General features: G+C 40.8%; 1 long non-coding RNA gene across 1 annotated transcript; it reads left to right on the top strand.

Annotated features, from left to right (window-relative positions):
• Positions 1–3,425: 3,425 nt before the first annotated feature.
• Positions 3,426–6,632, top strand: LOC116963665. Its single transcript, XR_004408338.2, has 2 exons — positions 3,426–4,342; positions 5,633–6,632. It is a non-coding gene; the product is annotated as an uncharacterized LOC116963665 (long non-coding RNA).
• The last annotated feature ends 6,374 nt before the right edge of the window (positions 6,633–13,006 follow it).

The raw sequence follows: 13,006 nt of genomic DNA, 5'->3' as shown, positions 1-13,006 counted from the left end.
TTCTGGAACAAGCAGAGGGAAAGCACACGCAGAGTGTCAGTGTGTCATTTGTTTACATGTCTCTGAGCATTTATCTTTTTATTGGAAAGACGTTTTTCACCTGGTCCACTGAAGCAGAAGGAAATAGTATTTTAATTTTAGGACTGGACTTAAATGCAAACATTGTACTTCCAGATGTTAGATTTCCAGTATACATATTATTATATGCTATTTATTTGCTATGCCAGTATTCAGGTAAGGAAGCAAAACCACACTGGATGAACAGGCAAGTAAGTGCATCCTACCCAGTAATGATATTCCATAAAGCACCTTGAAAATTACCCAATGGACTTGTGATATCCAAGCAATAGATTTAAGTCACTGCACAACCCTGCCTTTTAAACAAACAAGCAATTACTATGTTAAGTTTACATTCAGAGATTGAAAATTACGTACTCGTCTACAAACTCAAAGAGCTGGAATGCTTTGGATGATAAAATGATGATTGTCTGCCATATTCTTTACAACCTTGCATAAAAAAAAAAAGCATTCCACTGAAGAAATTACTTTTCATTCTTACTATTTGATGACTTACCTACATTTAAGATTTTTTTCTTTTCTTACATTACAAAGTTTTGTCAAAAACTTCAGTGATAATTCAGTATAGTTCTAGAAAGAAATGTATGATTTTATGTAATTTATTCAATATGTTTTGGTTTTAATGTGTTTCAAAAATACAGATGTTTCCAAATTCCATCTGCTAGATTGAATTAAAAAAAAAAAAGATTCTTTATCTTAATTTCTTTTTTTTAAAAAAAAAAAAAAAACAACTTACTAAAAAACCAAAATTACTAATAAGCTACACTGAAGAAGTGTATATTAAGTTATTTGGTAACACATAATTACGCATTGATGCATTAGTATGTGAACTCTCCTGGTATATATCTTTCCCTGAAGACCCTACTTCTACCTGAAGAATGCAAATACAGCAGTATTAGAAAATAGCAAGATGTTACTTGGTAGAAAAATGTTTGTGAGGTAACTTCTTTTTGAATCTCAAGATGGACAGTTTGTTTTTTCACAGTAAGTTTGTTTTCATGTGTGAAATCCAGGGATCATTGCAAGTGCTCAGACTTTGAAAAAAATTAAATGCAAACATTAAGCCAATTGCAATGAAAAGCTGCACAGAACTATGATAGTGCTGTTTTCTTTGTGTTTTCACCAGTCATTATCCTTCAGTTTTAGTAACTGCGTTCATTTTGCTTGATTTATAGAAAATTATAATTTATAGATACAAAGTTAGAGGCTGTCTACACGTTAAGCTCTTTGAGATGACAACAAAAAAAGTTCAGGATCCTTATAGAAGATTGCGGTCTTGTAAAATGAAAACAATAAAAGTTTATTTTTCTAATATAATTTTAAAATTGTAAATGTACTCCCAGCTGTGGCGTATGTCTATAACTAATGATAGCTAAAGGGCTGGCTCCTCAGCTGATGGAGTTCAGTATTACTTGACGCTAGTAAAGCAAATGCCCGTAAACCCATGGATCACTAAGTAGAAAAAGGCTGCAGTGTGTTAGCTAGGCAGTAGAAGAAATGAAAATAAAAACTGGGCAATGAATAGGTTAAAAATAAGTCTACTCTTAGTTTTTCCTCAGATTCATCCATTTAGAAGGAAAAGTATGTTTTCAGTTCTAATAGCTTAGTTTCACCTTTGCTTTACAAGTGAGAACTAATTAATGTACTATTTTTCTCAGGAAAGGAGCTACTAGAATGAATGAGCACTTGAGAAATATCTAATAGACCCTGTGCTTGGGATATTTCAGTTTGTATTGAGCTTTTGATTAGCTATATAAAATGTCCAATATTCTAAAAAGGCTAGAAGAATTTCCCCTTCCTTTCAAATTGTTTCTCAATCTGCATTTTATTGAGGCATGTAATGCCCTCTGCTGGTACACATGTTTTATGTCATGTTGAAGTACTGGAAAAAGTGGGAATTGGCAGTTGGGAGTGCATCCTTCCTTCCCCTCTGATTTATAGCTCAGTGACATAGCTATTCTAGATATGTACAGTTTTGATAACTCTTTTTGTGTATCAGTATTGTACAAAGAGGAGATAACATTTTTTTTCCCAATCTTATTAATGCTTTGTATACCCCAAACATTTTCTTAAAAAGAACTACTGTGAATCTCTATCCATCTTTTTTTAGCATAGTTATTGGAACCAGACAGTGGAAATATTTGATTTTACCCCAACGTATATACATCTGGAAAGAAGAGTTACCTAACTAGTGTTTTGTGAAGGTTTTCATTTTTGCATGAGAGGGGATGAAAAGACGGTTGAAACGATGAAGAATGGAGAATGGGCACAGACAACCTCTCCTTCCCCCCTCCAATCCCATCTACCTGATACTGTCTGTCTTTGAAAAACAGTAAGTAGAGGGGATCATGGAAAAGTAAAGAAAAATATATACAAAACGGTAAGTGGAAATGGACTTCAAGCTGAAAGTTAAGGTACTGTCTCTGGCCATCTTATTCCCGTGATATTCCAAAAGACAATAGTTTGTATGCTCTACCCACATCAAAAGGACAACAGAGATATGCCTGATAGATAAATTGTTATTTTTTTCTTGACCCAAGTTTCTAAGCATAGTTTTTATATATAATTTTATAAATCTACTGGCTTTCTAAAAGAGAAGTCACTTTCTATGTCAGAGACCATCAGGCTTGAAACTTGCTAACATTTACACGCAAGACAAGACACAAAGTATTAGCAAGACATAGAAAAGGAAAAAAAGCCAACCACTTTTACAATGTAAAGGATTACAGCAGGAGAGAAAGAAAAGCAGATACATGAGGCTTTTTGAAAATTCAGATGTTCTGTTTTGTTCCACTCCAACTGTATTTAAATACTACTGCTGCTGAAAGGTGTTGAGATTACCCAACATAAACTGATCTAGACGTTAAAGAAATTTTTGCCTTTGGTTAGATTTCTAGTGACAGTGCTGTGGGTTGCAAAGGGCTGATTGTGAAATCAGGCGAACAACAATGATTCACCAAGTTCATCTGAACATGACAGAGCTGACTGGAGGCTCATTATAAATACCAGCTCCATATAAAGAAAGGCAGAAGGGAGACTTCAGTATTCCCAGCTGGTTTTATTCCTGAAGGTGACACACACACAGTGAAAATAAAATTGAGTAAATAAAAGTAACTCTTGTTATAAATAAATAATCATATAGTAAAATAATATACATTATAGATAATAATATATAATAAAAGAAACAAACTTCATTTATATATATTTTATAACATTTATATATCATATCATGTATCGTTATATTTTATATTGTGTTATTTTATTATATATCATTATTATATTATATCATATATTATTACATATTATTACATATTATTATAATGTTATAATAAATAATATATAAAAGAAACAAACTTGTTTCACCCACACACAATTTTTATTGACAAGTATTTAAAATATCCCCAACATTCCAGTTACTTCAACTTTTACATCCCTTTGACTGAAAAACATTCTATACATTTAAAAAAAAAAAATCTTATTTTAGATCATGTCTGTCCTGTTACTGTGAGTACCCTTCTCATGTCTTTAACCTCTCTCAAAGAAATTCCGGTGAAAGCCCTGTTTTGGCGGTTGACCCAAGATGTGCTAATTGGCTGAGAACGCTGTGGTTCATTTTTAAGTGTCTGACTATACTTGAGTTTTTAAAAGTCTTAAGGAAGCTCTCTGCCAGAACAGCTAGTGCAGATAATTTGCCCCGCACAACACGTCTTCAGGTATGACAACAGATTTGGTATTTTGGGAAGCACAAGTTCATTCCGACCCCTTCAAACTGGGTAAAAACTGCACAGCCGTGTAAGATGAAGACAGGGCTGGGACGGTATGTCATCATACCATTTCAGAGCCAGTGCAAGTAATTTCTCATCACGTATTCTCTACATGTGGCAACGGAATAGTTATTTCTCTTATTTGATGCTACCAGAGTAAAAGTGGACTATGCTGGAAGCATTTGGTGTTTTTATATACATAAACCTCAAGTAAAAAGGGTAATGAATGATCCATCTAACATGTTCCCAGGCCCTTAACGTCGGCTACTTGTGGGGATGAAGACAGGAGGATCCAGGGCTTCCTACCTGGGAACAGCAGCAGAAGTTGTCAAGAGACGTATTTGAAGGCATTCACCATGATCTCCCTCGGGCACGAGGCCCCAGAAGTTGAAGGCATGTCCTCCAGAGTTCCATAGGTGCCGTTTGGCATGGCAATCTGAAGAGGACCTGGAAAGTCAGGAGGCTACAGGGGTAGCCGAACGCTGGCAGACTGACCCCATGTAAGTCCTTCAGTCACAGCCGAGCCTAATGAACCCCGAAGAGCCCCGCTCCAGGAGGGGCTGGGGGAAATGGAAGCTCACACTACACGTTACAGGTTCCGATGAGGAATTGCCATCTAGATGCTATTTTGTGGCTTGCCAACTTCTGAGGTCTGGAACAGGTCATTAATTTTTTTAAAAAGCTGGTCGCATTTATAGGTCATTCTGTCCCTGGATAATTTTATTGACGACAGGTATGCGGTTAAACCTGCAGTTTCTCAGACAGTATTGTATTGATTACCTTTCACACTTTATTGTATACTCCTTAAAGATCAAATTATCTAGAGTATAGAGCGCATTAAGGGGTCAACTGATTTGCAGTTGCATGCCTTTTTATTATGCTAGGTGCTTTCGATTAGTGGCATGTCAGTTTGCGGAGTGTTTTTACAGCTTCTTCTATTACTGTGCTTCCGTAATATCTAAAAAATAGGGAAGCTGTGGCCTTGCTGGAAAAAAAAAAAAAAAAAAAATTCTAAATCAGTTAGAGGTAGCTTTTTACTCTACAGGGAACTTAATTGAAATAAAATATTAAGTTAATGGAGTGAGGTCAGACACTAGTGAAACAATTAATATTTGTTTTAAACAGAACTGTGCAAATCAAGTAAACAAAACAAAGAGAAACAAGGTGCGTACTTAACTCAATCAATCCTGAACAAGAACAAGGTATAATGAAAAACAAACTAAGAGCATAATACATGACATACGAAAAAAAAGAAAAAAAAAAAAAAAGAGGGGGAACACCCACAAATAAAAATCAGACTGTATCTTAAAGCAGATTAAGATTGACCAGGCTGAAAGTGGTATTAAGGGAAAAAACAGATCTATATATGGTACTATATGTGGTGAGTGGTACTTTAGTCACAAAACCTGAAGTGTAGGAAGACAATATTCCTGTCACCAATTTAATCTTTTTATAGCTACCCAAGTGCTGTGCCTTGCCCCAGCCCTGTTTTCTGTTCCTTGGCTCATTTTCCTGACTCGTCTCGCTTCATACTTGGTGGGAAGTGATGGCCCTTGCTTACAGGGGTTTCAGTTCATCACGAGAGGACAGGAGACGTGAGCAAGGGCCCGTTGATCTGCAAGGGGACGTGTTTTGGACAGAGTTAAGCTTTTGGGCTATGCAGCATCCTTAGACCAACGCCATTCTCGTGTGACACCTTGAAGTGCCCAGGACCGAGTGAAGGTCCAATGATGGGTTCTCGGTCTGTCTCCCCGAGCTGATGTTTCTTATTCAGCCACTAACTGTTCTAGGTCCCTGCAGGTGACAGGGTGGAGGAGGAAGATGAATCATTTGAATTCTGCTGCCGTGGACTGACTTATCTCTGACTTATCTCTGAAACAACTGACGCATCCTCCGAGGGATGCAGCCTGCAGCCCCCGCTCCAGGACCGCTGCCCAGCGCGAGGCCGTTACTGCCTCCACCTCCTGTGAGCATCGGCTCCGTCAGCACCCCGAGCTCATTATTGGTGAGATGATTGAGGATGCATTAATGCCTAAAGCCTTTGCTTATGCAGCTCCTCACATTCAAAATTATTTTTAGTCCCTCGTGGTAGCTTCTGGGCAGACCTACGCGACTAATCACAAACACAGAACTGCAAAACTTACTGTTCCACTTGTGCTCCTTTGTTGTTTCCCTTCTGCTTGGCTCTGTGTAAACAGCACGTGCTGATGGACATACGGCTCAGGCGGGGTGAGACTAGAAGGTGGGAGAATGCCCCATCAGAGCAAAGTGCTTCCTACACCCGAGCTGGTTGAACCTTGGAAGGACAATATTCCTAAGTTTTTATTTATTTACGAACAGTCAGAAAAACTTCTATTTCCTTTTATATCAAAATACTTACTTTTATTTTGTTTTGTTAAAAAGGAAAAATAAGTAGTAGAGATAACAGACTAAGGCTGGCTGATTGGCCTGGAAATTCCCTTTTAGTGCCTAAATCCTGTGCAGGCTGCTGTGGCACCCCCGCAGCCTCAGCCTGCGTTGGCTCGGCAGTTGTGCCGTGCCCCCCCTCCACTCTGCCCACATTACAGACAAGGGGTTGGTGAGCACCCATAGTGAGGCCCTCAGAAAAATACAAAAAGCACACTGTTATTTTTTCACCCAGATCAGCATACCGGAGACATTAACTTCGTTACAAGACCACTAGGTGGCAATTTAGCAGCCCTGTTGTAAATGTTTAATATATTCAATTTCTTTATTGCATTAGACACAAACTTGATGAATTGCAAACTGAACAAAGTTCTGGAAAATCTGTACTGGCTGTTCCTGCCAAATATATTGAAGTCTTTCTGCTTACCACACCCCACCCATATGTTCACTAAATTCAGTGAGCGCTTCTGAACACCTCAGTGAACACCCCTGTCCAGGTGGCAAGACAGGCCATTATTATCATGGAAAAAGAGCCCTTCTAACTCTTCAGTGTTGGTGTTGCAGCCTGTGTAGGAGTTGTAGCTGTATATGCTGTGAGGAGACTGACCCTGTCCACAGCAGGAGCTATATGCTCATGAGATAGCTACCTGCATACGCTGAGGGTGAGTGTTTGTGGCCGCACACCAGAGGGGTCAGGGGAGCTACCCTGGCCTTTGTGTCTGCCGAACGTGTATGGGGTGACCCCACATCCCCCTCTCCCTGCTAACCAGAGATCAGAAAGATGGTGGTATGAACCGTTTTCCTAGAAGTTAAAAGCTGTCTTCCATACAAACAGATACTGTATGGTTGTCTGAGAGGATTGGATTGCTGCAGAAAGCATTTCAGGTCTGGAAGTTTTAAGACTGACACTTAAACAGAGAGAGAGGAGGTGAGCAACTCAAGTGTATGTGTATGTGAATGTGCACGGTTATTTTCATTACAAATGCTATATAATTGATAGGAAACAAAAAGCATAAGCTATATAACAAAACGCATACAAAATCTACATACCAGAGCAATATTTTGACTGCATACCCCTTCACCTTTGGGATAGTGTTCCTTTTTAGTACCTCTCTTCAGTGTTGAGAGTTTTTATGGATTTTGCTTATCAGCGAAGTGATGCTCAAATGAGCGATCCCTGAACTTTTGTGAAAAGTATTCATAGTAGCACCCACGGTTTATGATTCAATAAAGAGGCTTACAAAGTGTTTTTTTCCAGTCATCTCAAGTGACACACACTAAAAGCAGTGAGCTTTTGATGTGCTGACATTTGTTCCTGGAAAAAAAAAAAAAAAAAAAAAAAAAAAAAGAGCAATAGTATGTTGTAAAATTTTTCAACCTTCAAATGCTAAAAATAGGAGCAAGTGGAAGAAAAGAATTGCTTGAAGTCAGAAATCAACAAGACAATATGTAGTCCATCTGTAGCTTCAAAACAGGCTGACTCAGAAGCTAATGTTTTGGTAGAAAAGGTCAAGAAAATGGTTTATGATTCTCAGTGATCTTTATATTAAGTGACTTAGGTTTCCAATTACAGAGCTGCTACTTGATGCAAAAAGAATTCAACCAGTCTGTTAATAGCAGAAAATATTGCAAGTGAGCACAGCATACAATTGCAGGATGTGGGGAGGGGGGACAGAAGAAATAAAATGGATGAAAAGTAATTAAAGGTTTTGTGAAGGGTGCCTTGCTCCAGACGTAAAATAGAGCAAAGGCTGCTGCAAGATAACACCTTGAGAGGAGCCAAATTTGTCAGTGAATAACTGTGTGAATAATAGAGAGATTGACATCACCCTAACATAACTTTTTTTTCTGGGTTCCCTTTCAATTGAGACTTTCATCTTTAAAGGAGCTGAGAAGGGGATTCTAACTTAAGGTAAGAATAGCTTAGCATTTAAGAGAGTTAGCTGAAGTGGGGGCAAGATGTGAAAAGGAAGGTAACTGTTTCCAAACCAGCTAGGACAAAGGAAACTTACTCCTTCTTTCATCTGTAGCTTGGGAACTGCACTCCCTTTTTTATCACTAATTAATATGACGGAATCAACAGGGAAACACAGGGTTTATAGGTTGGGATAAGAGGGTTTGAAAACATCTGAAACTGAACAAGATCTTAAGCTTCCCCAGTCGTGGGGTTTTTTTTGACAGATCAAGACCTTGAAGGTAAGAACAGTTGTGCAGCTGCTTTTCATGCTGTGACTGATAAACAGTTGCTGTTTTCATGTCTGCTCACAGCTCTTGGACAGTGTTACCTGCTAGAAATCCCAGTGCCATCAGCTGAAGAAGTGAGTTTACTGAAAGGTACTAAAGTACTAAAAGATGTAATCATAGGTTCAGAGAATCAGAGAATCACAGAACGGTCTGGGTTGGAAGGAACCTTAAATATGATTTAGTTCCCACCCCCCTGCCCTGGGCAGTGCCCCCTTCCCCCAGCCCAGGGGGCTCCCAGCCCCATCCAACCTGGCCTTGAACCCTTCCAGGGAGGGGGCAGCCACAGCTGCTCTGGGCACCCTGGGCCAGTGCCTCACCCCCCCCACAGGGAACAATTTCTTCCCTACATCTAATCTAAATCTGCCCTCCTTCGGTTTAGAGCCATTACTCCTCATCAATCACTACACTCCCTGATAAAGAGTCCCTCCCCAGCTTCCCTGTAGGCTCCCATTAAGCACTGGAAAGCTGCTATAAGGTCTCCCCGGAGCCTTCTCTTCTCCAGGCTGAACAACCCCAACTCTCTCAGCCTGGCTTCATAAGGGAGGTGTTTCTGCCTCCTCATCATCTTCGTGTCCCTCCTCCGGACCCACTCGAGCAGGTCCATGTCTTTCTTATGTTGGGACCCCCAGAGCTGGACAGAGTACTGCAGGGGGGGTCTCATGAGAGCGGAGTAGAGGGGGAGAATCCCCTCCCTCGACCTGCTGGCCACACTTCTCTTGATGCAGCCCAGGACACGGGTGGTTTCTGGGCTGCGAGCTCACGGTGCTGGCTCACAGTCAGTTTTCCCCCCACCAACACCCCCAAGTCCTTCTCCACAGGGCTGCTCTCCACCCACTCATTGCCCAGCCAGTGTTTGTGTTTGGGATTGCCCTGACCCCTGTGCAGCACCTTGAACTTGGCCTTGTTGAACTTCATGAAGTTTGCCCAGGCCCACCTCTCAAGCCTGTCCAGGTCCCTCTGGATGGCGTCCCTGCCCTCAGCGTGTTGACTGCACCACACAGCTCGGTGTCATCAGCAAACTCGCTGAGGGCACACTCAGTCCCACCGCCCATGTCACCAACTAAGATGTCCAGCAGACTTGTCCCAATACCAACCCCTGAGGAACGCCACTCCTCACCGCTCTCCACTTGGACGTGGAGCCGTTGACCACAGCCCTCTGAGTGCGACCGTCCAGCCAATTCCTTATCCACTGAGTGGTCCATCCCTCAAATCCATGTCTCTCCAATTTAGAGATAAGGATGGCATGTGGGACAGTGTCAAATGCTTTTCACGAGGCCAGTTAGATGATGCCAGTTGTTCTTCCCTCATCCACCAATGCTGTAACTCCATCATAGATTGTCACCAGATTCATCAGGTGCGATTTGCCCTTAATGAAGCCACATTGGCTGTCACAGATGATCTCCTTATTTTCCATGTGCCCTATCCTAGTTTCCTGGACGATCCGTTCCATGATCTTTTTGGGCACAGGGGTGAGACTGATCAGCCTGTAGTTCTCCAGGTCTTCTTTATTTCTCTTTTTTTAAATGGTATGTTTTCCCTTCTCCAGCCAGCAGGAACTTCCCCAGACCGCCATGATCATATGTTTGCTTGCTTTAATATTGGCATTGTGCTTACAAGGATTATTTTCTTACTCTTCAGTGACTAAGAGGCCCAACCAGTACCACCCAGCGCCAACCAGTTGGGGCTGGTGCAGGACGCGGTGGCTGCTGTCAGCCCGTCCCGCAGGGTCCCTGTGTCCTTTCAACACCGGACTCCTGTTCTTTGTGCCTTGAAAGCACAGAGAAACCCTACAAATGCTTTATATTATTAAAATTGCCCCATCCGTCCTGTGTTCCCCGGCCTCCCTCTCTTCCCCACCCCCCAATGATTTTTACAGCTTAGGGAGGAAAAAGTCTCACCATCTCCCACGTTTTTTTTGAGCAACAGGTAGAGGGAAGCTGAACAGAAGCTGTGAAGCTCTCTGGCAAATGCTTTCCTTTTTTGACACTCCCTCTTCACATTAAGTATTTGTTAATTACACTTGAAAAGGGTCGTATTTGAAAATTTTCTTAGAAAAACTCAATTACAAGCATGAAAAGTATTTTTGCTTATTACCCACGTGCAAACTGAGAAGCTTCATGTTCAGCCAATAACCATTAGCAGTAGGAATCTACTTTCCATAAAAAAGTCTTAACAAATTCTTTCATCACATAGAGTATTCTAAAAATCAATATTTTCTTTACTCTGAGGGAACAGTGTGGGGATTTTGTTTTTGTTTTTATCAAATAAGTGGATTTTGAATCCTGGCAGCTGTTTTTAACAAAAATTCAAACAGTTTCATAACATTATCATTTTGACAAAGTAATAATTTACCAAACACTCTTTTTTTTCCCTTTAAACTGAGACAAGTTAGTATATATGGGCATTTCAACAGATCTGGCTTCAAAACATCCATTTTTAATTCATTTTTACAGGAATTGCTCAGTTGTTTGTTACATATTTTATTTCTGCTCTTTAAGTCAGAAAGAAATAACCAGCCAATAACCTCTTCCACTCCATATCTGAAACTCGTAAAAAAACCCCTCTCAAATGCACTGTTAGCTAAATAACATACTTAAAACCTGAACTATGAATAAAAATTAAAGGCTATAGAGTATTTTTTTTTCCACTTTTGTGAATGATACCAGTTGTCTTCCTACTTTATAGCTGTCTTTTATCTTCCAGCAGTGACACCCACCATCTGACTTATGATCTCTCTACAGGAAGTCATTGAGTGACACAATAGAGTTAATGAATTGGTCTTTCACCTCCAAAAACCTGATCTAAATGCTAGCCTGACATAATGAGCATGATGGAGTTCAGTAATGTCAGCAGAGTATTAACTTCTGTTTAAAGGAAGAATGAGCACTGGCAGGAAAATGGATTTTAAGAGAGATTTGGAGCAATTGCACCTGCATGCATTATGGCAACTCTAGCCTTCCTTCATTAGAGTCATATTCACATTATCTCTTTGCCATTTGAATAGAATTTGGCAGAGGTTTATCTGCAGAGCATGTAATTTATCAGGGATCTTTCTAGACATTTAAGTTCCTTACCACTGTAATATCTAAGCACCACACCTTCACTACCTGGTGGTTCAATGTCAGGATAGATCCATTGAGAGAATCAGAGAGGAGCACTTAACTGGTCATCAGTAATTTTTCTTATCACAGACATACATAATGGCAATATATTTCAGGAAAAAAACTCCTGTCATCTAGTAAGCACTGGGTTAACTGCAGAAGTCAGCAGGACTGACAGAGCGTTCCTCTTCCCCATGCAGAAAGTCTAAATGCAGTTTATTTCACTGAGGATCTCTATCCCAGCTGAAGGTGGATTATTGGGCCGCACTGGAGGCCTTGGGCACCTTTAAAGCCAACTCTCTTGTTCCTTTTCGGAGGGACTAGTAAGAGGTCAGCAACACCCTGCCAAACACTTTATCATTCACAAACATGCTACAAACTGTCAAACCATCTGGCCAAAGACAAAAAACATGTCTTCAAGTTTGTTGGCACATTTGCACCAATGAAAACCTGAGTGAAAACCTGAATACCCTAAGGAAACCAGGATTTTAGAATGGTGAAATAGTTGGTATCAGCATGTATACACAGAAAACATGACCTTCACCTCTTAGCCAAATAAGCTTTATTTTTTTCTTCTGAGTGGCAGCAGCATCTGTGTAACTTGTTCCCTGAACAGCCATTGGCACTTCACACTCTCCTGCAGACTGATGTTTGTACATTCACCGGTTTTAGGTCTCTCTGACTTTAGCCTTCCAACCCCAGCAAAATCTATTGATTACAGCAGGCAGACTGTAAACAGTTAACAGGTTGGTCTTCTGCTGCCTCAACCGTTACCATCTTTTTACTATCTTCTTGGTTTTTTGGTTGGTTTGGGTTGTTTTGTTTTCCTTCACAGCTCTTGATTCACCCTTAAACACAGCCTGTAAATAAGTAACTTTAATATAGCCTTGTCCTCCTCCTGCCCGCTCCTGCCTTACCCTCTGCAGCTGCCTGCAATTCCCTCACAGTTCACATGTCCATACCCAAGTTTATCTGAACCCAGTCGATGCCTGCCTCTGATCAAAAGTTAATCTTAAACCTAAACAGATGTTTGTCCCCAGTGTTTACATAGCTGATATATTTAGAAGACAAACGTTCTCCTGGACTTTGTTTTTCTAGATTAAACAAGCCAAGTTCTCTTTGGGTGTGACCAAGGGGGAGCAGGCAATGGTGGTGTTGCTCAGCTGGTGCCCCAGGCCAGCAGCAGACCCTGACCCAAAGCTGGGCAGGTCTCTGTGTGGGGGTACCTGCTCCGTGCTGTCCCTCAGGGCCTCCTTACACCAGTAAGGATCAGTCCGGGTCCGCTTCTGCACTGATGCACCGATTTCAGTTCCAGATAGCTTTGTTTAGGTCAGAGTACAGGTGAAGAAAATGTACGTGGATGTGTCAAGCAGGATCTCAATCTCTTCTTGGACATGGTCTCCAACCCCACAG

The sequence above is a fragment of the Tyto alba genome, unplaced genomic scaffold (assembly GCF_018691265.1).
Source record: "Tyto alba isolate M040663 unplaced genomic scaffold, T.alba_DEE_v4.0 Super-Scaffold_27, whole genome shotgun sequence".
Lineage (NCBI taxonomy): Eukaryota > Metazoa > Chordata > Aves > Strigiformes > Tytonidae > Tyto > Tyto alba.
This window is presented reverse-complemented; position numbering and strand designations above follow the sequence as displayed.